Here is a 27,609-nt window from a genome sequence, read left to right as displayed (position 1 = left end):
GAAGCCAGTTTGGCAGACGTCAATCATGAGTAAATGCACCCCAAAATGTGCATGAGTGTATTTTTCATTCATTTTTTTACATTTTAGCTCACTTAAATACAACATTTAACTATGATCTTTTTTTCCATTTCATTCATTTGCAATAGATTATGTGGACATCAATATAAAGGCCATGCAGTTTAGTTTCATGTCATTTAGCACGTACTACAGTGTGAAATATAAATTTTTTCATCTGCTCTACTCAATTTTACAGCAAGAACCTTGGAGATCCAAAATCTCAAACGACATGTGTGTTTCCAAGCAACGCTGACAATATATTCTTCATGAGACAGAAGCACTCCGTCTTCAACTCTATTCTATATTAATTTAGCATAGCTTTACTTATTTACTATTATAGATTGTTTTTTGTTTTTTTTAAATAATTAGGTGGAGGAGTCATAAAATTGCTGAATCTGAAATCAAATGATTGATCTAGGCATGTGGGTTTTAAATATGCACGATTGAAATCATCAATCTTGTATTTGTGTCTGGTTAGACTTCAGTAACCCGCATATATATATATATATGCACAATAGAAATTGCGCAACCTCGCGCAGCCTGGTGTGTAGACTCGAGCGCTGGATATTCTTCACGATTTAGTGCTACCTATCTGTCTAGTGTATACTAGACTAGATATGCTTCGAAATTGGTCGCAATAACAAAACATCACTCAACAAGTCAGCTTTAAAAAAAATAAATAAATGAAATAACCCTAAAATGGCGACTTGGAACCAGCGACAGACTTCCTGCGCCCTTATTAGGCATGTGACCTTGAGACTTTTGTGGATTAACTCATCATCGTCATGCTGGTTAAACAGGCTTTGAGTTTTGTAGCCCCCCCCCCCCCCCCCCCCCACACACACACACACACACAAAAAGGCTAGTGCACATTACTGAGTACATTTTTGTGAGCCATGACCACTTAATAGAGGAAAGCCCCAAATGTTGATTTATTTGGCCTCAAACTAGCCCTAAAATATCTCATTTGGTCCAAAAAAAAAAAAAAAAAAAAACCCCAGACAGCACACATAAATCAATTTGCCATTGGCATAATCTCCCATTCATTCATGCATTCAGAATGAGGGTCTCTAATCTTGAAAACATGTTTTTTAAACTTGTTTTTACAAATCCAATAGATATTCATCCATATTTATTTCAAATCCTCAAAGATCGCAATGTTTACTTGTCGTTTGCTTGACTTGGGGTTGTCACAGTGATATGAATGCTGATTTTGGAGGATCATCAACCATTCATCCCATGTTGTCTTCCACCAGCCTAAAAATCAATGGAGGGGAAAAAAAAAGAAAGATATTTAGAGTCTACACAACTATTCCAAAAAGAACCTTTCAAGCACATCTCAACTGGCAGAGGAAATGCAGGGTAATAGAGTGACAAGACGCTTTCAAATCCAAAAGAGAGACGTGGAATTTTAATGCGCCGCACCGGGGACAATAAGGAGCTTCTAAGCACGCTCGACATTTATTATTGACGGAATCTATTTGGCGCTTTGAAGACCGGCAAAATAATCTGACAGTCAATTCTAATGTAAACCGATGGAATGATTCAAGTTTTAAGCGGGCGCATTGCAGCACTAATTGACGTTTTCTTCATCATTCAGCACATGTGGACTGGACAAAGCGATTGTCTGGGCAATTTTCATTTAATTTCATGAATTAAACGAATTGAATTTTCTTTATTTGACCAATTATATTCCCTTAAAATGTTTACACCCAAAACATTTGTGAAAACTGTCAGTATAAATCTTATTAGTGAAATGAAATCTGCCTCTGGCCCCATCTAGTCCCTCCGGTATGACTTAAAGAAACCACATGTAGTTTGCGAGCACACTTCGCCTCATGCTAACCTGTTACCTTGAGCTTCAGGACCTTTGTTGAAGCTGTGACGGAAAATACACAGTGGGAGGAGTTTTACGAACCTTGCTTCCGATGTATCAACCATGGCTAACGTTGGCTTGTTTACAGTGCGTGGCAGAGCAGTGAGGGGCGTGGCTTTGCTCAGATACTCAAGAATGTGGGAGTAGTAAAGTTATAGACAACATATACATACAGACGCTCCCCTACTTACGAACATTCGAGTTACGAACAACGGTACATACGAACATGTCTGCGCGCATGTCAAAAAATGTTCGGAAAGAGATGCTGTAAGTTAGATTTTGTATTGCGCGCCTTTTTCCGAGTACTGTAGTGCTTCTTTCCGCCGCTAATACCGACGCTTGGCGCTGTGAGAGCTCACCCAGCATTGGAGGCTCAGCAACGTGTCGAGGAGGAGGAGGAAGAAACGCCTGTCCCCATGAAGAAGCCATCGCACTCTTCGAGCAGCAAGACCCAAATATTGAACGTTGCACAAAGGTTGCAAATCAATTGAATGATGCCATACAGTGCTACCGCATCATTTATGATGAAAAAAGAAGAAAACTGTGCAATCGTCGTTAGATCGCTCCTTTCGGCCAGTTTCTAGTAAATCCTCCAAGGAAGATACTCATCAACCCTCATCTTCTTCTCCGCGACCCTCAACTTCTTGAAGTTACGGAGGAGGAAGTAACTTTTGAAGCCCATTCCAGCGACGACGAAGAACCTCTCATGATATAAAATCCTCCTCTTCCTCCTCCTCCATCAAATCCTTAAGCATCGAGTACATCTTCCAAAAGTAAGTTAAACTTCATTTTATTTATCTTATTACGTACATGTACATACTGTACGTATTCTCTTTAAACATAAATTATAATACAAAATATAGCACTGAAGCAACTTACGAACAAATTCACCTTACGAACGATCGCTCGGAATGTAACTCGTTCGTAAGTTGGGGAGCGTCTGTATATATTTTGTATTCTTTACTGCCTTCTTGGATTGTTGGCATACCATTTACATTGTGATGGATGATGACATTTTGAGTAGTCCCAAAGTCTAGAACCAAGTCCTAAACCCAACCCTCATTTTAAACACAACATTTACTCTAACCACTACCCTAATCTAACCGTAACCATCACCCTACAATTCTTAATCCACTACCCATAACCCAATCCATTAACCATAATCCTACTACCCACTAACCCAAAACCTTTACCTCTATCATAAAACAAAAATCCAAACTCATTCCATTCTAAACCCATAACTATAACCCTCAACCATTACTCACTAACTCTAATCTTTAAGCTTGGGCAAGTCCATCCGTGACTTGTTTTGGAGGCTAAATTGTACTTAAAAATGTGTCTTCATGTGCACACCAGAGAGTGTCAGGTCTTCCTCGGGGGCATCGTCTGATCTAAAGTGAAGGTCAGGCCAGCCTTGGCGATATGACACAGATTGAGCCAGACTGGACTAAACTGTACTCCACCAGTTTTCTGTGATTTTCAGTCAAAGGTTGTTTTAAAGACAAGGACATATACGGGGAAGAAGTAGAAAGTGAGGTTAAAAAAGCTAAAAAGGAACATCCATACGTTCTGACACTGGCACGCGCGCGGATATTGACTCGCCACCTCAGGGGCCTGCGCCATGTCATCAATATTAAATGCTTCCGCTGACAATAGCCGGTATTTTTGCAAATCAAACCTGGCATCTAATGGCCGCGAGGTGTGAGAAGGTGATCCCTCGGATCCCGTGATTTGAACACGGCGTACGTCAACTTTCCATTTCCAGTTTATACGCTTTACAAATTGCACCCCCCCCCCCCCCCCCCCGCCGTCCATCCGCTCGTCTCACCAGTCGCCACTCGACAATAAGCACACGGGGAATACTAATGCCGCTGCATCAAAGCCAAACAAATGAGGAGAGCGAGTGGAAAGAGAGGTAAGAGGCCACCCAGAGAAACAAGTGAAACCGTGAAGCCAGCCGGCGGGAAAGGGATACAAACAAGCCGTTGCTCACTTTGCTTTTCAATCACTCCATCGCAAGAAGTCATGGAAATAACTTCCTTTAAATAGATCATGTGTCCATCCATCCAGATAACATGTCCATCCAACCGTTCCATTTGATCATTCGTCAATTCCCGTCAATGACGATGCCCACTTTTCGGCGAGGACTTTATGATGCAAAGCCTCGTAAAAATACAAAACTAAGCACGGACTGTAGCAGGTTTACATCCGGCGATCGGACTCAGCGCAGATGGTCCTTCTCATTCTGTGTATTTTTTGCGAGGCTTTGCGTCACACAACATTAAAAAAAAATAGGCAAAAGGTGGGGAACTGACGATCTGCAGCCTATCCTAGTTGACTTTGAGAAGAGATGTACAACGTGGACTTTGGATATTCGAACCCTGAACCTCAGAAACCACAAAAAGATACACATCAACGCCAAAACAGCTAATAGGTCATTTGATTCATCCGTTTTCTCCCAGACTTATGATAGTGTTAGGATTCTCGTTTTAATGGCGGCGCCTTATATTTCTTGAAAATCGGTGCTGACGTTCCAAATTGCAACGTTCTTTAAGTGTAACACTCAAGACAAACAAAATGTTTTTGTCTAATTGTCTGGAAGAATCCAAAGTCCGCATTGTGTGCTGGTCTCACATGAATACTGACAGGCTGCCACCGCCTCGACTCCACCAACATGTCATTGATTCTGGCAGGGTGGGCCGATGCCCCGTGGCCCCTGCCAAGCGTTCTCTCATCGCGAGCGTCTTGCATATGAGGGAACTCGCCGATGCATATCAGTCGAGGGTTGTATTTCCCCGGAGGGCTCTCAGAGAAGAATGAATAAAGCTGTCAAAACGCCTACCCGGAACACCTTCTTTGCTTTATACTTGCAAATGTAAATGCTCGGTAATGTCTTGGTAAGGTAATGGTCATGCACATGGGGAAATAATTGAAATGCCTCCTTTTTCCTATTCTGAAAAAAAAATATTGATTCCATGTATGAATCTCATTGGATCAGTCCAACTTATTTGAGGCAGATGAATGAAAACGTGAAGCATACTGAAAATATTTGTAGATTTAAATAAATTACCCAAGGCGAGAATACACTGGATCCCAGGGTAATTCGGTTTTCTGCCACAGAGACCGTCCACCAAAGCATCCTACCAGAGATGTTCAGACCCTCAGGCTGGGAACAAAACAAACCAAACATCAAAGAAATATTTGCCAATGGAGGCTGATGTTGCTGAAAACCTGCACTTGTGTTACCTGGATTGTTGCAAGACTTTTATAAGACGGAACTGTCTGAGGAGAATCCGGGTCTAGAAAGTAAAAACCCTGCCAACTGTTTGGCTTTAGTCACAGGTGCACCTACTCGACAGGAAGGTAAATGAGCTCCGGGAGCCAAACTTTGGTAGGATTTTTACTTTCTGGATGGTGAGTTGATTGTTATTGGATGATTGAGTCAGGGGGGCGGGGCAACTGGAAGGAGGAAGAAGAGCTTGTCGCGTGTCTGCAGGGGTGAACGTTTGAGCAAAACACGAGTTGCTAGACCTGTTGATTTCGTCGAGGCGCAGTGGTATAGTTGACTTACGTCGCCGAGCTCCAGAGCAAACCTAGGACGTCCCAACCCTCTCGTTATTAAAAGTGCAAAGCTAAACATATAGCTAACATATATGACTTCCCCCATTCAGGGAAATTGAGATCAACCTTACTTTGTATTAACAAACTGTTGACAGCATTGGATTTTCAACAAAATGTTTATAATTTTAACTGTGTCAAGTCAAAGGCTTCGGCCTTCCTGGGTGGAGTTTGTATGCTCTGCCCGTGCCTGCGGGGGTTTTCTCCGGGTACTCCGGTTTCGTCCCACATTCCAAAGACATGCATGGCAGCTTAATTGGCCACTCTGGATTGTCCCTACGTGTGATTGTGAGTGTGGATGGTTGTTTGTCTAGTGTGCCCCGGCAACCGGTTCAGGGTGTACCCCGCCGAGTGCCCGAACCCCCGCGACCCTTTAACTGTCTTACCGAGGCATATGGATCATAGTCAGGTGGCTTAATTAGCCATCGAATTACGATTTGCAAAACTACTGAGTTTTGTAAGGGAAGGGGTGTGTTTGTGACCCAAAAATAAACAATGATTAAAAGCTACCTGAGTAAGCAATTTTAGAAAACTGTGCTTCCAGTGTTGTTTTTGTGGGGGTTTTTTTTTGTGTTTTTTTGGTGTTACATAGTTATTCATAAATGTACGTGTATGTGTGTGTGAGCAGATTGCGAAGGGCGCAGGGAGTGTGGGTGCGGGTGCACGCTAACAGATGGTGGCAGAGAAGAGGAGGTTTAAGTTTTCTTTTTAGACTCCTTCTTAAAGAGCAAGTCGGGAGATTGCGCGACTCTATAATTCATTCCCCAAGACTGAATATTTTACAGACAAACACAAAGACTCACACACGCAGAGTTGTTCAAACCTTTTCATCAGAAAAGTAGGAACCAATTGTATTTCAAAATGTGAAATCCATTATACAAGATGCAAGCAATTATTTTTCTTTGACTGTCTGATGATCAAGAGGCTCAATTTGATTTGAAAACCAGACCGATCATGGTGATAAATAATCAGGTTTTAATGCCAGTCCAAGGAGCATGGCCGGGATGCCTGGTTACGGGAAAAAAAAGGATGAAAATGAAATAAAATATAATTCAAGCTGCCAGAAGCGATCAACAGGCTCTTGCGCACGTTAAATACGAGAAATGATCTTCAAAATCGAACACAATTGAGTCTCCAAGTCGGATGTTGTCAAAGTAATATTCACCCAAAATGGCTGACTTCTTGTTCAATTCTGAGCAGAGGTCCTATATTTTGTTGTTGTTGTTGTTGTCGTTGTTGGTCCTAGTTTGATAGACATTTCCAACAAATTTTCCATCAATTGGTTAAATGAGTATCACACTAAACCTGACTTCAAAATAAAGTTGACCAAATACAGCAATACATTGACGGCAATGAAAATAGCCTTAGTAGACTTTGACTTTGAAGTTGGCAGTGTTGGCTAGCTTGACTTTCCTTTTAGGCTTTCTTTATCGAAGTTTTGATCAACATTGTAGTTGCGACCGACATCAACAGAGCGCAATCCCGAACTCATATTCAATCGCTAATTTAGGACGCTAAGAAACCGCTGATTAATCGTCAATGTATGATACGGCAGAAGTCGCCGACGTAAGTGGCAAGCGGCTAACTGTTAGCATTACCAACGAGTGTCTGGTTGATAGCTGTAAGTAAGTTTGACAGCTGGTACTCTACCTGGCTTACTTTAATTATTTTTCAATATTCTGGACCAAGGCTACTTTGTAATTCACTCTCCATGTTTAAAGGAAGGGAATTTGCCTTAAATTGCACTTTGAGGTCTTTTCATAATTGTTAAATAAATAAATAAATAGAACTTCCTCAAGGGCTAATATTAGACTTTGTTTTTTTTGTGTTTTACAAAATAAATGAAGACAAAGTATTTTATTTTTTTTTTCTAATGCGAAAAACGATCCGGTCGGCGACTCAAATCCCTGATCCGATCCGAACCGTGATTTTTGTGATCTGTTGCACCACTAAAAAGGAACCGTTCCAAGTGGTATTAATAATAAATCAGATCATGAATGAATGAAGCTCACAGTTAATAGTGGAGGGTGTGGCAATGGTTCTACATCGTGTGTGTGTCCTCAGGGAGCGCTCGCAACTGTCAGTGTGCGACAGTCGCACGCGTTGACTGTCATGACTCGGAGACATCCACATGCACGTGCGCACGCTCACACGCACTCACACGCACGTTGCGAATTACACACAGAGAAGCACAAATGGAAGACCATGAAGATTGTGGTGGCGGTCATTGACTGCTGACAGTCAGTGTCCTTGTGTCCCTCCAGAGGAATGACGCCGAGTGACATTCGGCGACCACTCCCGACACCCAGCTTGACATTACACAGTGACGGGGGGTGGGAAAGACAACACACTTTGTCCCTTTTTCCGTCACTTTTCACCTCTGAGCTGCCGCATGTGCTCCAATGGCATTTTGCATTGGCCTCTTCTGAGGGGTTCAAACACAATGTGTCATTTAAAAAAATAATAATAATAAATAAAGCATGCACAATTAAATCTAATTAGCTGATGCCTTTATGCTAAAATCAAACAATTGATACATGGGTTAATGAATGAATACCCGAATGACTGAGTGAACATTTATAATTAATCATTGAATGGATGTGTGGATAGTTGCACGTGGATGAATTAATGAGTCACACACGTGAGTTAATTGACACATGCACAAAAACAGATGACAGGATAATTGAATGTGCAGGCATCAATGAATGATGGATAAACATGGACACAAGCAGATGAATGAATGAATTCATGCCCAGTGGTGAATGAATGATTGCATGATGAACACGTGAATGGGCATGCACAGGGTTTGATGGATGAAAACCCCAAAAAACATGAATTAATGAATGCATGCACTGTGGTAAATAAGTGAGTGATTACATGATGAAGATTTGAACACATGCAGAGATGGACACATGAATGAATGAACATAAGCAGATATTAATGGATGAAAAACAAACAACATGAATGAATGCGTGCATGCACTTTGGCAAATAAATTAGTTATTACATGATGAAGATTTGAACACATGCAGAGATGAACACATGAATGAATGAACATAGGCAGAGATTAAATGGATGAAAACCAAAAAAACATGAATGAATGCATGCATGCACTTTGGTAAATAAATGAGTGATTACATGAAGAAGATATGAACACATGCAGAGATGAACACATGAATGAATGAACATGGGCAGAGATTAATAGATAAAAGAACAAATAAGCACATGAATGAATGCAATAATTCACACCCAGTGGTAAATGAATGATTACATGATGAAGACATGAACACATGCAGATATGAACACATGAATGAATGAACATAGGCAGATATTAATGGATGAAAACCAAAAAACATGAATGAATGTGTGCATGCACTTTGGTAAATAAGTGAGTGTTTCACATGATGAAGATTTGAACACATGCCGAGATGAACACATGAATGAACATAGGCAGACATTAATGGATAAAAGAACAAATAAGCACATGAATGAATGCAATAATTCACACCCAGTGGTAAATGAATGATTACATGATGAAGACATGAACACATGCAGATATGAACACATGAATGAATGAACATAGGCACAGATTAAATGGATGAAAACCCAAAGAACATGAATGAATGCATGCATGCACTTTGGTAAATAAATGAGTGATTACATGATGAAGATTTGAACACATGCAGAGATGAACACATGAATGAACATAGGCAGACATTAATGGATAAAAGAACAAATAAGCACATGAATGAATGCAATAATTCACACCCAGTGGTAAATGAATGATTACATGATGAAGACATGAACACATGCAGATATGAACACATGAATGAATGAACATAGGCAGAGATTAAATGGATGAAAACCAAAAAAACATGAATGAATGCATGCATGCACTTTGGTAAATAAATGAGTGATTACATGAAGAAGATATGAACACATGCAGAGATGAACACATGAACGAATGAACATGGGCAGAGATTAATGGATAAAAGAACAAATAAGCACATGAATGAATGCAATAATTCACACCCAGTGGTAAATGAATGATTACATGATGAAGACATGAACACATGCAGATATGAACACATGAATGAAAGGACAGGGTCAGGGATTGATGGATGAAGAACAACTAAACACATGAATTATTGAATGAATGAATTAACTAATTAATTCATGCCCAGTGGTAAATCAATGTTTACACGATGAAGACAATGAAGATGAAAACAATGAATGTACACATGCAGCGACTGATGGAATGAAAGAACAAATGCAGATGAATGAATGAATGAATAAATGTGTGGCTGTGGTTCAGCCCCTCAAACGTCCCCACTGCCTCACCTCTCTGTACTCCCCTGGTTGGACTAGTGCCTCTAAGGGGCGTGGCCTCGTGAAGGATGTTAAGAGCTGGATTTGGGTTCCGCAGTTAGTCTGCGTGTGAGCGCCTGGGCATGTGCTGTGGCCTACAGCAGCTCCCCTTGCGAGTTGTGTGTTTGACTGCTTGCCCCATTCACTTAATAGCTGAAAGTGCATCAGCGACTGTGGCTCTCTCCTTTCCCACATAACAAGGGCATTACGGTACCTTAATTGCTCCATTTTTCCCATTATAACTTGTAAATTGGGGAATTTAAAAGGCGAGGGACCTTTGGTGGATACCTTGGATGCACAACTAACAAACGTATAAATGGATGCCCAAATTGATAAATGATTGGCTAGATGTTGACTGAATAAGTATAGTGCAGCCGAGAGGCCGAATGGATATACTGAAGGCCTGTAGTCATGTTGTCATCTGTCTGGATTAACAATTAAAAAGTTTCAGCTGAGGAGGAGGCAGCGCGGCGTGACCTTCAAGTCGCTGAATAAATAAATAGTTGATGAAGATGTTGTCTTGTCGCAGCTTCACTGACGTGCGTTTAAGATCTTCGAGAGGGCTTGGCTGGCCGGCGTAATGATTGCGCGTTACGTCAGCACACTTTCTCCCTCCTCTGCTTTGCCACACACACACACACACACACACACACACACACACACACACACACACACACACACACGTGGTGGGCACCCTGAAAACCAGTCGTGGGTCAAGTCAGGGTTTCAATTTAAACTGTTGAGAGTTTTAGCCCTGGTTTAGGCGTTACAGAGAATCTTTGGATTTCAAATTAGACATTTAAGACCAGATTTAGGGTTTAAAATTGAGGTTTCAAGTCAGGTGCCAAAATGGGGTTTGGGCTTCAAGGTGAGGTATCAAGACTGGCTTTGGGTTAGGTTTTTATGTTAATGTCTAAAGACAGGGTTATGGGTTCAAGCAAAAATAAAGGTTTTAAGAGTATCAAGTAAGGGTTTTAGTGTAGGCCTTAAAGCCAGGGTGAGGGTTTTAAGCAAAGGTTAGGGTTTCAAATTATGGTTTCAAGCCATGGTTAGGGTTTTCAAAAACTGTTTCAAATTAAGGTTTCAAATCTGAGGGTTCAGGTTTCATGAAAATATGAAATTGGGGTTTGAAATAGGGCTTTTAAGACAGGATAAGGCTTTAAATACAATATTGGGATCTCAAATTAGGGTTTGAAACTGTGATTTGAAACCTTACGGTTTGGCATCAGAGTAGAAACCAGAGTTTAGGTCAGGGTTAGGATTTGAGAGTAGGGCTTTAATCCAGTTAAATTAAGGTTTCAAACAAATGTTAGGGTTTTTAAACGCTGGTTTCTAGAAAGGGTTTCAACACTGAGTTTGGGTTTCAAGCAAAGATTAGAGTTTCATGTGATGGTTAGGGTTTCAAATTAGGGTTTAATGAATCAGAATCGGTTTTATTGCCATGTAAGTGAACACAATTTCACATTACTAGGAATTTGTCTCAGCGACTGGAACAGACATAAGACATAAACGAGTATAAGATTTTAAAAAAAATAAAATAAGATAAAACAAATCTTTCTAAGTAATACTTTACATTGACATGAATTTCTGAAATCGTGAAGGTTTCAAGTTGTGCTTTAAAATAAATTTTCAAACCTGAGTTAGGGTTTCAAACCAGGGTGAGTTTCCTTAAGGGTTCCAAGACAGGGTTAGGGTTTAAAAGTCGGGTTCCATGACAAGATTAGGATTCAAATGAGAATTTGATTACTAGGTTCGCTTTTCAAACCAGGATTAAGATTTTAAGCATTGGCTTTCAAATGAGGGTTCAAGCCAGTGTTAGACTTTGAGGCAAAAGTTAGGGTTTCAAACCAGGGTCAGGGTTTCAAATGATAATCCCTTTGGTATGGCTTTCACACAAACGCCTCACAGTAAAAGATCCGAGCAGTCTGTGATGTCTTTTCATTTGTAACTGCTGATCCCTGCTTGCTTTGATTTGACGTATGTTATTACGCCTCATTTGCATACGCGCACAAATAAGATGCATGTTTAGCATGACATTGAACATTCGCTTTGATCCCCCAGTTAGCATGAGGCGGGAGTGGGGCGGCTGTTTACACCACCGCCAAGCGATTATGCATTCACTGGTATCTCCGTTAGACACGCGCAGATTAGCAAGCAGGTACAAAGAAATGTTAGCGGGCTACTCTGGCGTACGTCGACTCGGGTTTACCTGCAAGCGATGACGGGTCCCATTGCGATCGTCGCCGCAAATAGCTCATTGTTGGACGCCGACTGACTCCGTGACGAACGAAGCTGAATTCATCAAGATGATGTCCGTTTCTCAATCTTTGCCATCTACCGCCAGATTTCTCCCCCGAATCGACTTCCTGTGTTGCCGAGGAGAGCAATCATCTCCGTGACAACCCTGCCTGACGTTGTCCAGAGTTATTGCTCTGGTCTCTTTTTATACATATATAATCTATAAAATACGTAAAGAAGAAGAACTAAGTAATTTTTTATTTGGTACATGGGCTCTCCCTTCAGATCAAGCAGGAAATATCATCCTCAAATACCAGTTTGAAATCATCATTGATCATTTTAGTATGTGAAAAAATTTGACTCTGAACTTTAGCATGAATGCAAACACAAAACCACATACGCCCTGGCTGGTCTGTTGATATTAAAAAGCAGGGATTCCCAAACTTTATGTGACTCAGATGCTCAAATTCAAACTCGGATGCTAACCAAAGCAGCAGCACTTAGTGTGTTCGTACTGATAAGCAGCCAATTGCTAAGTGAAAAGTTAGCAAACGCTAACAGATCCGTGTTTTGACATCCTACGTTAGAAAAAACAAAGTATCATTTTACACAAGCACTGTTAGCATTACACGCTAACATAACACAACAGGGGTCTTGACTTGTCGGTGTGAAGTGTGATAAACATCCAATTGTTAAACCAGGCTTTGCTAAAGGCTAATAGCATCATGTACATGCACCTCCTTACTGAGTGGGAAATCGGGGATGTTCTGTACATTAGCATTAGCATTGATGCTAACACATCACAACGAGGGTCTTGGCTGGTCCATTGATATATTTGGGCGTGGGGGACGCGGCAACACTAAGCAGAGCATGTAAACACTTTTGATAAATGCAGCAAAAAGAATGACCTTTGCCCACAAGTATGCGTCTTTTATTTCTTGATTTATTTTTTTGCCTTTTCTCGCAAACGTTCTTTTAGCTTCTTTCTCAAATATACAGTATATAACGCTTGTGCCTTTTTCTTGACAATATCCGATTTTTGTTTGACACCTCCCCCCACTCCCCGAAACAATAAAACATTTTTCGGGAAATTATACAATTTGTTTCTTAAAAAAGAGCCCTGACAAAACCAGAACCTGTTATCTCTTGCTTGTAATATGCAGTCAAATATGACTCTTGAAAATTGGCATTTTCTTGAAAATATGTCTTTTTTTCTTGAAAATATACACAATGTTCTAGAAAAAAAACTCTTATCCAAAAATGTCCAACTTTTTTCCAGCAAATACAGAACTGAATTGCAAAGCTTTAAACAAAAAAATAGTTTTATTTTTGTCAAAGTTGAACAATCATTTCAAGAAGTCGCCGTGAATATATCTTGCAACATTTTCCGATGTTAGCAAGATTCCTTTTTCTTGACTCAATTGTCTTGTTCTGGTCCCGAGTTGTTATACCGGCGACTGTCATTTGTTTTGTGTCACACTAAAGCCGGCGCGTGAATCCGTTGATTCTGACTCACTTTTGGAGCGTGTCGTTCCAAAAGACGTGAGTGACAGGCGGGCTGTGATCACACAAAGTGAGAGGCAAAACGGAAACAGATGGAAGCGTCCCGCCGAGTTGAACAAGCGATCGTCTCTTTCAACGTTTCAGTCGCGCTGACCCTGGCAGACGTTTGCGATGTTGCCACTCTTTTGTGTTCATTAGTGACAACGCTGCGGCACTGATGATGGATTTGTCATCGCCGCACATGAATCACCGGAACGACGCTCAGTCCGACTAAGATTGATGACATTTGTATGCAAAGACAGTGCTTAACAAATGTTTTTACAGATAGAGTTTAAAATTCTGCTATTGGGTCCGGAATACATGAAAAAAAAAAAAATGCTGATTGAATATAAACCTTAGCGAAACCCAGGTTTCAAAACAAACACGGTGAAGCAACATACGGCTGTTATGCTGCACACAAATGTAATAAGCTGCCATCAGAAGTGAAATCTACTTTATATTATTATATTATTTATACTTTTTCCAGGTTAAAAAAACATTTTTCCTTGATTTGATTTCCTTGATTAGTAGGTATTTTAAATCAATTCCACAGCACATTCTTTCTCTAGGAAATACTACCTCATATGTGTTATTTGTTTTGTTTTTTCCAGACTCAATCATAGAAAAGTTATTCTGTTAGACGTAACCATAAAAACATTTACAGAAGCTGACAAAATCCCTTACGTTTATGATCGGATGTTTACGTGAAAGAAAGTGAGCATCTGCAATCCGGCATTCTTGTCAGCCTTCGCAAAGTATGACAAATCAGAGGATGCTTCAGAAACAGACAGCTGAAATGTTAAGGAAAAAAAGAACGAAAACAAGAAATAGAAAAGATGTGCGTGTAAAAGGTTTGCTCAAAAGCCACGGGCGAACTTTTGACGACAGCTGCCTGGCAATTTGTTTCATTGGGCTCACAATCTGCCTCCTCGCCTCAAATGGCGTTTGTGAACGCAGCTCTATTAATGTTGAAGCCTGGGGTGGTGAAGCAGCAACTATTTTCAATGCTTCTATGTTTGCAGCCTTTGTAATGAGATGGTAAAATCTGAACGAGCATGTGTGTGTGTGTGTGTGTGTGTGCGTGCGTGCGCAACCACAAAAAAAGGTCATTTGAAAACAGCTACCAGTGACATTTAATGAATTACCACGGTGTTCCAAGCAGCCCCTTTGTTCAACAACACTACAGTACAATATATTAAGTATTAACTTATGTGATTGGCTGGTGACGAGACAAGAGCGTACCCCGCCTCTCAGCCAAGGTCAGTTGGGGTCCAGGGCTGTAAATTCTATAGATAGAGTGAATATGAACTTACAAATAATGTTCGTTTCATAATAAGCACACGTCACTTTAACTGTGATTTGGGGGGATGTTTCTTGATATATCCTTTTTTTCTGAAAATTCAAAATTATTTTCATGAAAATACTTTTTTGTTCTAAAAAAAAAACTTTTTTGCACTCTTTGAGGATATTCAAATTTTTTTCTCCAATTTTTTTTTCCTAATAAAACATTCACGTTTTGCTCAAAAATATGCAGCACACCCTTTTTCTTAAAAAAAAAAAAGGTTTATTTTGCTTGAAAATGTAATTTTTAATTTAATATTATAGACACTTATTTTGAGAACATGCACTTCTTTAAATTAAATCTCGAAAAAATAATAAACATTTTTACTTGAGAATATCAGACTTTTTCCTGAACTCATATATATTTATTCCATTTCCACAAAATATCTCAAAGTGATTGAGTGTATCCTACAATGACAACAAGCTCAGGGAATGAAGAGGATGAGTCCGTCCATTCTATTAGGAAGATTACAGCAGCATTACGCTGCTTCTGTGCTCAGCTTTTCATTGCCGATTCAATCGGCGGCGGCGCCACTGATGAAGACGTTTCATCAGCGAGAGTGCCGCAACGACTGCGTGATTCCACGACTCGCTGCTCGTCACAATGTTAGGCACACATAACTGCCATGTGTACCTCCAAATGCGATTACAGTTCCAAGTTCATATTTTTGGCGGGGGATAAAAAAAGCTGAGACTAAAGTTGTATTTTTCATTTGGTGGATGAAAGTCAGATTTATGTCATATATCATCATATATATCAATCATATATATCTGAGCGTTTAACTGGCCAAAAGCTAAGGAGTTATGGCTCTTATTGGCATGCCAGCCTTTGTACGGGCACTTTTATTTATTTTAAATTTTTTGGGGAAATTGACATTAAAATGTATTGCAAATGATTACCCGTGGTTTGAAAACTGATCTGATGACATCCAGTCCACACATTCTGTGCTCCCCACCCTCATCTTCCCCTTTCCACCCCGACTTATCAGCGAGGGTGCAGGCACGGAGGCCGCCTGCCGAGCGGCGCCCGCGGGCCCCCCCCCCCCCCCCCGCTCGCCCGCCCGCCTGCCTCCTTCCTTCCTCTTTCCTCGCACCTCCAGGTCAAACACGCTTGGGGGTGGGATTTAGCGAGCGCAATTGCTGTGTCATCCCGAAAAGACACACTGACACGCACAAGCAGCGACTGCGAGGCTTGATCCGAGCTTAAAGCGCTAGTGTAGAATTTGGCGAAGGTTTACAAACAAAGGTATTGCACAGGAAATTATATTCACAAATTTACTCACACACACTCTCAAATGTTGTCCATCTCACTCACACACTGTTACTCTGTCTGTCACTCACGCAAACACTAAAACTCACATTATTACTAAGCCCGTTTCAACCACAATTAGCTAGCTAGCTAGCTATGCTTACACCCCGAAAAAGCATCTTCCCTGGATGCTCCAATTTAAAGACTAGTTCAGTGCCGTAATTTAAATTCACTCATAATTTAGAATACAAAGCAAAGGGATGTGCTGATGCCACGAACGAGCCCAAGAAGAGCCCTAGACGTCTGTTAGCTTGTGAGCTAGCTAGTGGCTAAGCACCTCTGGTAGCGGCGTGGAAAGCTAGTCAGTCTGTCTCGATTCAGGTCCCACATGACATCACACAAAATTGTTGTCACATTTTGTGTGACATTTACGCCCTATTTATTTTTTAATTTATTTTACTTCCTGACAATTTAGCACACTAATTGGCCAAATCATTAGGTATACTTGTTTAGCCTACACTGTTTAGCAAAATGAGACGAAACAAATATTAGAAACGATTTTATTTGAAATGAATAATCCTCTGTAGTTGTTGCTGTCTGTGTTGTGTTTGTGCGTAGGTGTGCAACTACTGCATACCGTCTGCGACATCACAGTCGGGTCAACAGGAAGACGATGCTGCATATTCATGGCATCACCAAATTATGAAAATGGAACATGAGTCAGCCACGAGATGAAAGAGCTGCGTGTGTACGCGTGCGAGTGAGTGAGTGAATGAGAGAAAAATTATCTTTACTGAATCACCAGCCTCTCAGAGGGCAGACTTGTAGAGAAGCATCATGTTTGGTAAGTGTTTTACAAAAGAAGAAGTCCAAGTTGGAAAAAAAAAAAAGGAGGTGGCAAGGTCTCAAGCATTGGCACAGTGTAGTATGAAAAAAAAAAATAAAAAAAAAAAATAAAAATACAACAAAAAAATTACCCCAAAAAAGTTATATATATATATATATATATATATATATATATATATATATATATATATATATTTTTTTTTTAAATAAAAATAATAATTCTGCCTCAATCAAGTTGTCCATGAATGTGGACACCCAATGGGTCTTATTTTTCTGAAGAAAAAGAAAATAAAGAGTAAATAAAGGTCTCAAGCTATATCCTATAATCCTACATGCCAGTTGTTCAAACTAAACCTAAACCGATACATTAAATATGTTCGAATAGTAGTCTAAACCTTAACACCCAAAAAAATACTAATTTAGCCTCTAACCGATAAAGTGTGTGTGACTTTAAGAGGCCATTTGTTTATTTTGTACGTCACTCGAGTGGCTGTGCTGCTTGTATCTCAAAGTCTGGCTCGTAATCCACCAAGCGATGGTTTGTAACTCACAAAACTCCTAAACTGGGGTACTCGGAAGTCAAGGTAGCACTTTTTTTATTACCATTCTTTCATGCGCTCATCTTGATAATCTCACTCAGTTTCATATTTTCACACCCCCGATGGCTGACGGCATTATTAGAATAATGCATGACACCTGCAGCACTATACATGATGTACAGTGTGATTATACAAATCCATCAGCATGGCGGCGTGTTGATATCCTCGTACCCACGGGATGCATGAAGTGACAAATTACACGGCGCGACTTAAACTTCCTGACAATTTATCCCATCATAAAAATGATCATTTTCCAAATGGCCACAAAACTATAGGAAGTAAATTAAGCACATTTAACAACTCGCAGCATTCCATATAACGGCGTGCAAAGTGGTAAAGATGGGCCAGCTGTAGATGCTGTTTCTATGGCGACGAAGTATACGCCACGCAAGAAGCGGACCTCTGACATTTGCATAAAAATATAATAACGAGCGACGCATCTTTCTTTGTGTTTATTGTTGGAAAGCGGAGTGCTTTACATACTACATCGTCAGCATGAGCAAAACAAAGCATAAAATGTCGGCATCTGCACTAAAAAGCGATTTACTGTACGAATATTATTGCATATACAAACAAATTAAGACAAAACATCTACTGAGAAGAAATCAAGTGCGGTATGTTGTTTTTTTTTGTATGGTGGGTGTTCATAGACACTGGAAATATCGTGTCCAGTTCTGAAAAAACTCTTCTTTTGTGACTCCGGATTAGGGGCAAATTTTAGGTTTAAATTAGGGATGATTTGGGGTAAGGTTAATCATTTTTGCTAGGATTACTAAAGGTAAAGTTGAGCAATTAGGGGTCAGTCAAATGTTTAGGAGTGATGAATTTGGGGTCTGTGATTTAACACAAACACGTAAAAACTTTATTGGTTTCATTTATACAGCGGTTAACTTCTTGCACGTGTGAGAGTTAGGAATGTTAAGCGCTAATACTCAACCTACAGGATGAATTAAGCATGTCATTAAGTACAAATGAGGTCAGTTATATTTGAAGTTATTGCCATAAAAAAGGGGTATTAATCTCATAAGACGCCTGCTCATGAGGATCAGAACACTTGTCAACAGTCAGCAAGCGACCACCTTAAGAGGATTCCCGTACCCATAAAGGTCACGCCTTTTAATATCCCACATTACGGTTTGTGTGAAAGGCAGATAAGCCCAGATGGGGAAAAAAGGCCTGTTCTACATGTTAGCGCCGCACAGCATACATCAGGGATCAAACGTTTAAGGAACCGGAACTACTTGGCTGGAGTGTTCTGAATCCTGAAGCATCAAAATCTCATTAAGAAGTTATGTTACCGACTCACGTTAAACAGTTGTGTTATGTGAGTCACGTTAGGGAGTCGCGTTGGGGAGTTGTGTTACGGAGTCGTGTTGCAGAGTCACGTCGCGGAGCTGCGTTGCATGTGAGTTACAGAGTCGCGTTATGGAGTCGCATTGGTGAGTTGTGTTACGGAGTTGCGTTGCAGAGTCTTGTTACAGAAGTGAGAAACCGACGTGTTATGGAGTCACGTTACAGAGTCTCGTTAGAGAGTCGTGATAGGGAGTCGCATTGCGGAATCGCATTGTGGAGTCACATTGGTGAGTTGTGTTACAGAGCTGCGTTTCAGAGTCTCGTTACAGATGTGCATTACAGATGTGCGTTACAGAAGAGAGAAACCGACGTGTTATGGAGTCACGTTACGGAGTCTCGTTGGAGAGTCGTGATAGGGAGTCGCATTGCGGAATCGCATTGTGGAGTCACATTGTGGAGTCGCATTGGTGAGTTGTGTTACGGAGTCGCGTTGCAGAGTCTCGTTACAGATGTGCATTACAGATGTGCGTTACAGAAGAGAGAAACCGACGTGTTATGGAGTCACGTTACGGAGTCTCGTTAGAGAGTCGTGATAGGGAGCCGCATTGCGGAATCGCATTGTGGAGTCACATTGTGGAGTCGCATTGGTGAGTTGTGTTACGGAGTTGCGTTGCAGAGTCTCGTTACAGGTGTGTGTTACAGAAGTGAGAAACCGACGTGTTATGGAGTCACGTTACAGAGTCTCGTTAGAGAGTCGTGATAGGGAGTCGCATTGCGGAATCGCATTGTGGAGTCACATTGGTGAGTTGTGTTACGGAGTTGCATTGCAGAGTCTCGTTACAGATGTGCATTAAAGATGTGCATTACAGATGTGCATTACAGAAGAGAGAAACCGACGCGTTATGGAGTCACGTTACGGAGTCTCGTTAGAGAGTCGTGATAGGGAGTCGCATTGCGGAATCGCATTGTGGAGTCACATTGTGGAGTCGCATTGGTGAGTTGTGTTACGGAGTTGCGTTGCAGAGTTGCGTTGCAGAGTCTCGTTACCGATGTGCATTACAGAAGTGAGAAACCGACGTGTTATGGAGTCACGTTACGGAGTCTCGTTAGAGAGTTGTGGTAGGGAGTCGCATTGCGATATCGCATTGTGGAGTCACATTATGGAGTCGCATTGGTGAGTTGTGTTACGGAGTTGCGTTGCAGAGTCTCGTTAACGATGTGCGTTACAGATGTGCGTTACAGAAGTGAGAAACCGACGTCTAATGGAGTCACGTTACAGAGTCTCGTTAGGGAGTCGTGATGGGGAGTCGCATTGCGGAATCACATTGCGGAGTCACATTGCGGAGTAACATTGTGGAGTCGCATTGGTGAGTTGTGTTACGGAGTCGCGTTGCAGAGTCTCGTTACAGATGTGCGTTACAGAAGTGAAAAACCGACGTGTTACGGAGTCACGTTACAGAGTCTCGTTAGAGAGTCGTGATAGGGAGTTGCGGAATCGCATTGTGGAGTCACATTGTGGAGTTATGTTGTGGATTTGCATTATGGAGCTGTATTACAAAACCACTTTCCAAGGCAGCGTTATGAAGCCACTTTACAAATTCACATTCCAAGTCCAGTTACAAAGTTTCACTACTACATTGTGCTATTAAATCAGCAGGAATAGAAGCAGTTAGAAAGTCACGTTGCAAAGTAGTCGTCTTCCGAAGTTACAAAAGTTGCATCACAAATTAGCTTCACAAAATGGCCTTACATGCTTAGGGATTTGCTGTACAATCAAAGAAGGTCTTGTTATGAATCAAGTCGCGTAACAAAGTCACGTTAAAAAAATAGCTTTACAAAGTAACATTTTACAACATTTCAGTTTGAATGTTAACTAGCGTAACCATTCAAAGAAGAAGCCAAGGATAGAAAGAAGTCTTTCAAATTTACAAAAATCTGGTTAATACCGTGCGGGAAATATAACAAACAGCAAGTAGAAATCAGTAACAACACTTAATGTTTTCATTTTTCATTTTAAACTCTCACAGCACCAATTACATAAAAAGTACACTATCCCACAAAAACAGCCGCTCTTTCCGAGATTGCAAAGCTAAATGTTTTTCATCCTTTTGTATCTTTATACACCTGAACGAGCCTCTGTTGTCCTTTTTTTTTTTTTTTTACATTTAATGGCTCAAACAAATGGCTGTGTCTTTTTGCCAAGGGGATGTCAAAACGTCCGACTTGTCTCAGGTTTTATCGACTGCATTAAGTCAAAGTGTTGTTTTGTGTATTTGTCAGAAAAGGAACTAAAGTAACAGACTGAATATGGATTTGACACGGGGATTTAGCTGGAATGTGAAACCACACAAATAGCCCGTCAAAACACTTCCAAGTCCTCACATCACCTCATTGTGTTTTTATGCAATGCGGATTTAAGACACTTCCAAAAGACTGAATCTGTTATAAAGTAATAACATTTATAATAGCAATTGGCAACACGATCCATACAGTGTATGCTAGATTGACCCAATTTACTTATTTTAAGGGTGTATTCATTGGCATTTTTATATATTTATTTTTTTACTGGGTGTGTATTAGTGGGTGAGTATTATATTCCATCAATTGTTTTGCTTGTAATTTTGTCCCCACTTGATCATTTTTACACTATTATATACAGCTATAAAAGCCTTTTTTTGGGAGCGCGTTTCTTCTTTTTTGCAGGAGTGAGACGAGTTAGGCCAACTAAATCATCAGGGGAATTCCATTGCAATCTGTGAACATCCTCACTCTACCAGGTGAGCTTCCTAAAAATGTCTCCAGCAAAACTCTGACTCTAAGATCTGCTTCCTGTGGGCTCGACAAGGTGTCACCTTGAGAGCCACATGAGAGCTTGCTGACCTGTTAAGTCTTAAAAGGAGTCAACGTGCAAATGGCTGAGGGATCTTTGGGACGTTTTGAGTGGCATGGACGTGTTCCTTCTCTCCTATTTTACGACCAATCGATCACGGGGGGTGTGAAAGAAACACCCGGCCGGACTTGAGCGGCGCAATGATGTGTGCGTAATCCAATGCAGCTTGTGGGTACACACAGATGTACTTTGGAGGTGCGAAATTATCCCAAAGCAAGGAGGAGACGCTCTGAAGGACGGGGGGTGGGGTTGTTGGGGGGGGGGGGACACATGCCGAAGAATAGCAATGATTTAGAGGAAAGGCAAGAAAAGCATTGCATGTAGAACAAAAAGATTTGCTATGACGTTCCAGTAAAAAACATTATTACAAAGTTGCGTTGAATTATAATGTGGCATTAAAATGATGGGTAATAATGTTCCTTTTTGTCGTATTTAAGTTGGAGATCAGTCTTTTTAGGGGAATTCGGTCTCATCTCAAAATCGAAGGCATCTTTACTCGGTCTTGTCTCGGACGTGATTTTTGATCTTGAGATTTTGGATTAAGACGGATCGAGACCAGGCCAATACTAGTGTGATCAATGAGAAAGGCTTGTGTGGCCTTGGCTACAACACAACATTTTGATGTTGTGTTATGAAGCTATAAAGTTGTGATACAAATTTGAGACACAAACTTTACGTTACGTTCCGAAGTTGCGTTACGGAGTTGCGTTACGGAGTTGCGTTACGGAGTTGCGTTACGGAGTTGCGCCACGGAGTTGCGCCTCGGAGTTGCGCCTCGGAGTTGCGCCACGGAGTTGCGTTACGGAGTTGCGCCACGGAGTTGCGCCACGGAGTTGCGTTACGGAGTTGCGTTACGGAGTTGCGTTACGGAGTTGCGTTACGGAGTTGCGTTACGGAGTTGCGTTACGGAGTTGCGTTACGGAGTTGCGTTACGGAGTTGCGTTACGGAGTTGTGTTACGGAGTTGCGCTACGGAGTTGCGCTACGGAGTTGCGCTACGGAGTTGCGTTACGGAGTTGCGTTACGGAGTTGCGTTGCGGAGTTGCGTTGCGGAGTTGCGTTGCGGAGTTGCGTTGCGGAGTTGCGTTACGGAGTTGCGTTACGGAGTTGGGTTACGGAGTTGCGTTACGGAGTTGCGTTACGGAGTTGCATTACGGAGTCGCGTTACGAAGTTGCCTTACAAAGCTGCGTTAGGAAGCTGCGTTAGGAAGCTGCGTTACGAAATTGCGTTACGAAGTTGGGGTCCAATGTTGCATGAAAATGTTTGGTAACAATGTTGAGTTACGATGCTTGTTGAGTTACAATTACAGTTACAATGTTACACTACAGCACTGTGAACAAATATCTGTTACAAATTTGTGCTAAAAAGCTATGTCACTTTTTAAAGCCCTTTAATTCCACGGCTATCAATAAACTTTCACATCTGACCTTACAACGCAATGACACTAAGACACTTGATGCCTTTCCCAGGCAGAATACATGACGTTCAACAGTTGACATAAAAAGCCTCTACGTTGGGAGTTTTAAACTTTAATTAACTGGTTTAATGAGCTAGACAGCCTCATCTGGATGACATCGACCTGCCACTGACTAGAATCTCCGAGACCCATATTACATAATTTCCATCTTACGATAGAAATCATATTGAAAGTAACAAATTGAGAAGAATTCCTTTGATGCCAGAGCTGCTCGAGAGGGTAAACACAACTGATCTTTTTTCTGGCAATAAATCAAGTTAGCCTCAGCGGACCCAAACATCAGATGTAGAAAAAAAAGACAGAAAATCTACAGACCTAAAGGGGGGGTTTGGGGGGGGGGCATCCGTTTAAAATCAAATTAAAGAAAAAATGATGATTTTCACGTCGGCGGTCCAAATGCTTCACTCAGCATTCCACTGATGATCTGCGTATTCTGCGTGTTAACCTTCGCCAAATTGATAGTGAAGAACCAAAACATCAAAGTCATTTTCCACCCATCTTTTTAATGAGTTTGTGTGTCAATACAAAAATGATAAAAACATGTCCCACCCCGAGTTCACTCCTCTGCGCCGCGGCGGTGCTTAGCATGTTGGACAGCCTCCCCCTCATGCAGTATGTAATTTGATAACGTACAAAATGTATCACACGGCTAAGAGCCTTTATTCTGTCTCCTTAGACAGACTCATCCATTATGCAGAGATCCATAATTTCGGGAAGAGAGAGAGCGAGAACAGCACCCAATGAGATAGATCAGATAGTCCGTGAAATCGGCGGTAATTACGTGGATTAATGAATCGGAGGGCCTATGACGAAAATGGAGATTAATTCATGGGACGTGGCCATCGTGTTGTGTATTTATCAATGTCAAGGCGGTGTTTTATGCACACGCCACGGGTCCCTGTAGCTAATAAAAGGATAATGTGTGTCATTTACACAGCAACAGATCATCGGCGGGAAGAAGTGACGGCAGAGAGCCTGTTAGAAACTAATCCTTTGGTCTTGGACGGGATTTAATTAGAATCAGTCTTTGGCAAAGTTGTGATTTATGAGGCCTGTATGCTAACGCGTGACCGCATGTTAGCATGTGTGGCAGCTTGATATGCAAAGTTACGATGCTACTTACTTACTTGACGTACCGCTCAGAATATTTGTCGCTTCAGTCCTACAGCAGATTTTCTTTACTCAACCGAGGATTCGGTCATTTATGAGGTCCAAAAGACCTTTATTTCACAAAAACCCTTTTTAAAAATAATATAAAACAATATTACAAGTTGCGTATGTACGCTTGCATGCACATTTCATGCCCCTCTAAAGCTAGACCGTGATCATGTAAATTCAGAAGATAATTATGCAACTCAAGTTACCATGGTAAGGTGACTGTAATGTGACTTGGTCGTGCGACTTTGTAACTTGTCTGTAACGCAACTTGGAAACGTGGTAAGGTGACCTAATGTGATTTGTGGTAACGCAACTTTGTAACGAGACTTTGTAACATGACTTACAAAGGTAATATGATAAATTGATTTGGTTTTTTTTTTCAGGAGAAAAAAAAAAAGTTTAAAAAAAATTAAAAAAATTAAATAAAAAAAAATTAAAATAAAAAAGATAAATTGATTAGGTAACATGACTTGGATTTGCGATTTTGGGTAACACGACTTGGTAACGTGACTTTGTAACACGACTTTGTAACGCTACTATAAATTGTGACTTGGTAAGGTAATGCGGTTAGCTGACTTGGGAATATGAGTTGCCTTTTTTTTTTTTGCATCTTTATAACGCAAATTGGTAACGAGACATTGTTATGTGATTATCACTAGGGATGTAACGATATCCAAACAATACTATATATTTTACGATATGAAGGTCACGATAACGATAATTATCACAATATTGTGGGGAGGTTGGCGATAAAAAAAGGTCACAATATTGTTAAAAAAAATTAGCTCATACTAAAAAAAATTTTTTTTTTTAAACACACAATATTTTGCTTTCGTATATCACAGCAATGCATACAAATACAATCTCTAATAACACTTAATATTGAGGCACTTACTTGCTAATACAAGCACACATTGAGTTCCTCCACATCTTGACTCACAAGCATATTAAATCCATTACTGTGGATTTTAAACAAAGAAGGGCCAAAACATGCACTGTGAAAATTAAACTGCACTGGAAAACTAACCACCGGAGGGTGCTAGAACTGCACAAATGTTTGTTTTTTTAACAGATGGGCTGCTTTTATTGTCGTGACATGACGACGACGATATATTGTGGCAGTTTAATTATCGCGATATCACGATATTGCCGTTATCGTTACATCCCTAATTATCACACGACTTTGTTACATGACCATGTCTTTTTGGCTATGCAACTTAGTTGTGCAACTTCGTAAGACAACTTTTATGACCACTTTGTCAAATGACATGTAAGGCAAATTTCCACCTTACCACATTACCTCTTCAAGTCACTTAACAAGTTATGATCACCAAATTATGTATTTTTGCTTTTTGCATATCAGCCTTGGTCAAATTGAGCAAGTTAAGTCACGTAAACGAGTCATGTATTCCAAATTGTGTTACTATTAGAGCTGTCAAACGAATAAATGTTTTGATTAGATTAAACACATGCTAGAATTTTGATTACTCACGATAATCGCTTGATTAAAAAGGCTTTTTTATCAACATTTTTCGCCTTCAAATTTGAAGAACACGGTGTGTGTTAATTCTTTCGACATTTAATGTCATGAGGAGTTTGACAGTGTGAAATGTCGTACACAAATATTTATTAAAACCCTGGAGAACCCAAGGGGTCAAATTTGGCCCCTATAAATTCTGCTACTCAAATAACAAATACTTTTTTTTTCTTCTTTTTTTTTTTACAAATTTAACTTCAAAAGTCCAGAGTGCCACTTCTGACCCCTACATGGGGCAATCTAGTGGATGAATATTCCACTTACATGAGCCAGAGTGGTGGTGACAAGATGGCTGACAACATGCTGTTTTGTTGAGCTGGAAATCAATCCAAACAAAACCATCTTCTCAGCAAACCATCAGATGGTAAAATTGTGTTTTTTTTGTTAATCTATTTCATATCATGTTGCAGAATGCCTAGGAGTATGTTTTATATATATATTTTGATAAATTAGCAACTCTGAGCTAGTTTAAAAAAAAAGCGTTAAAATTGAAAAAAACATTTGGTGTTCAGTGAACTTATAGCAGTCATTTAATGTATGATTCATAATTTTCCAAAGAAGAAAAGGGTTCTTGGGTTCTCCAGGGTTAAATGCTTTACTTTAATGCGTGTAGTTATGTCTATTGTTCAAACACAACCTGTGCTACCTTTAACGTAGCCATCCGCTGTCAAGATAATCTGTGGTCAATATGAATAATGAGATTCATCTGCGATAATACATGATTAATGCTCTAATTGTTTGTGATAACCAGTTAACGCTTCAACTTTGACAGCACTAGTTTACTATATCACCTTACAAATCAAGTCCAAGTCAAATTTACACCACAAAAGCTTACCAAATCGCATTACAAGGTTGCATTAAAGTGCACTCGAATTACAATCGGTCACATTGATTCGCGTTAGTGCCGTGTCACAAAGAGTCGCGTTCCAGAGTTACATCACCAAGCTTGAGCTTGTGTAACGCATCAAATGTGTATGCGGCAGAATGAAGATGGCGCTCCCTACTTCCCATAAGATTTGGCTACACGTCCCACAGGTTTCACAGTTCCGGAATTCCCCAAGGACTGACACACGTCTGTTGAGCATTTGCAGTGAGATACAGCGGTGGCAATTAATGTGTGACACGTTCAAGCGCAACTTCAAAGCAGTGCGGCAAAGAATATGTTTCTTTTACTCCCGGGCTTTCAAAGAGGAAATCTTTCTCGTTTTATAGCACATGACGTTTGATGGTAGCACCAAAATTGGCGCTAAAAACAAATGCAAATAATGAAAGGTTGTTTTGGTAGCCATTTTCTATAGTTCTTATCCAAATTAGGGTTACCAGTAAATGAACTGCATTTTATATAGTGCTTTATCTACGCCATATAACGGATAGATGGATGGACGGTTTGCAATCATGTATTCCTAGAATTGAATGGACCAGATTTTTGATTTGGACTGCATGCCCTTGAAACCACTCGCCATTTCTTTCCTGCCTCCTGCCTCGCCCATCAGCGCTAATTACAGCAAATGGCTTTTTACT

The 27,609-nt window shown here is 40.5% G+C and overlaps 1 protein-coding gene across 2 annotated transcripts in view; it reads right to left on the bottom strand.

The window, feature by feature from the left end:
* Positions 1 to 1,173: 1,173 nt before the first annotated feature.
* stpg2 (sperm-tail PG-rich repeat containing 2) overlaps positions 1,174 to 27,609 on the bottom strand; it is a 129,583-nt gene continuing 103,147 nt past the window's right edge. The window contains exon 14 of one of the 2 annotated variants that reach the window (XM_077560913.1): positions 1,174 to 1,314. The gene's annotated coding sequence lies outside the window, so the exon portion shown is untranslated. Of the gene's footprint in view, positions 1,315 to 6,468; positions 6,560 to 27,609 lie in introns of those variants that run through there. The other variant, XM_077560915.1, reaches the window with a different exon arrangement.

The sequence above is a fragment of the Vanacampus margaritifer genome, chromosome 3, assembly GCF_051991255.1.
Source record: "Vanacampus margaritifer isolate UIUO_Vmar chromosome 3, RoL_Vmar_1.0, whole genome shotgun sequence".
NCBI lineage: Eukaryota > Metazoa > Chordata > Actinopteri > Syngnathiformes > Syngnathidae > Vanacampus > Vanacampus margaritifer.
The sequence above is the reverse complement of the archived record's forward strand: the minus strand, read 5'-3'. Positions and strand labels throughout refer to the sequence as shown.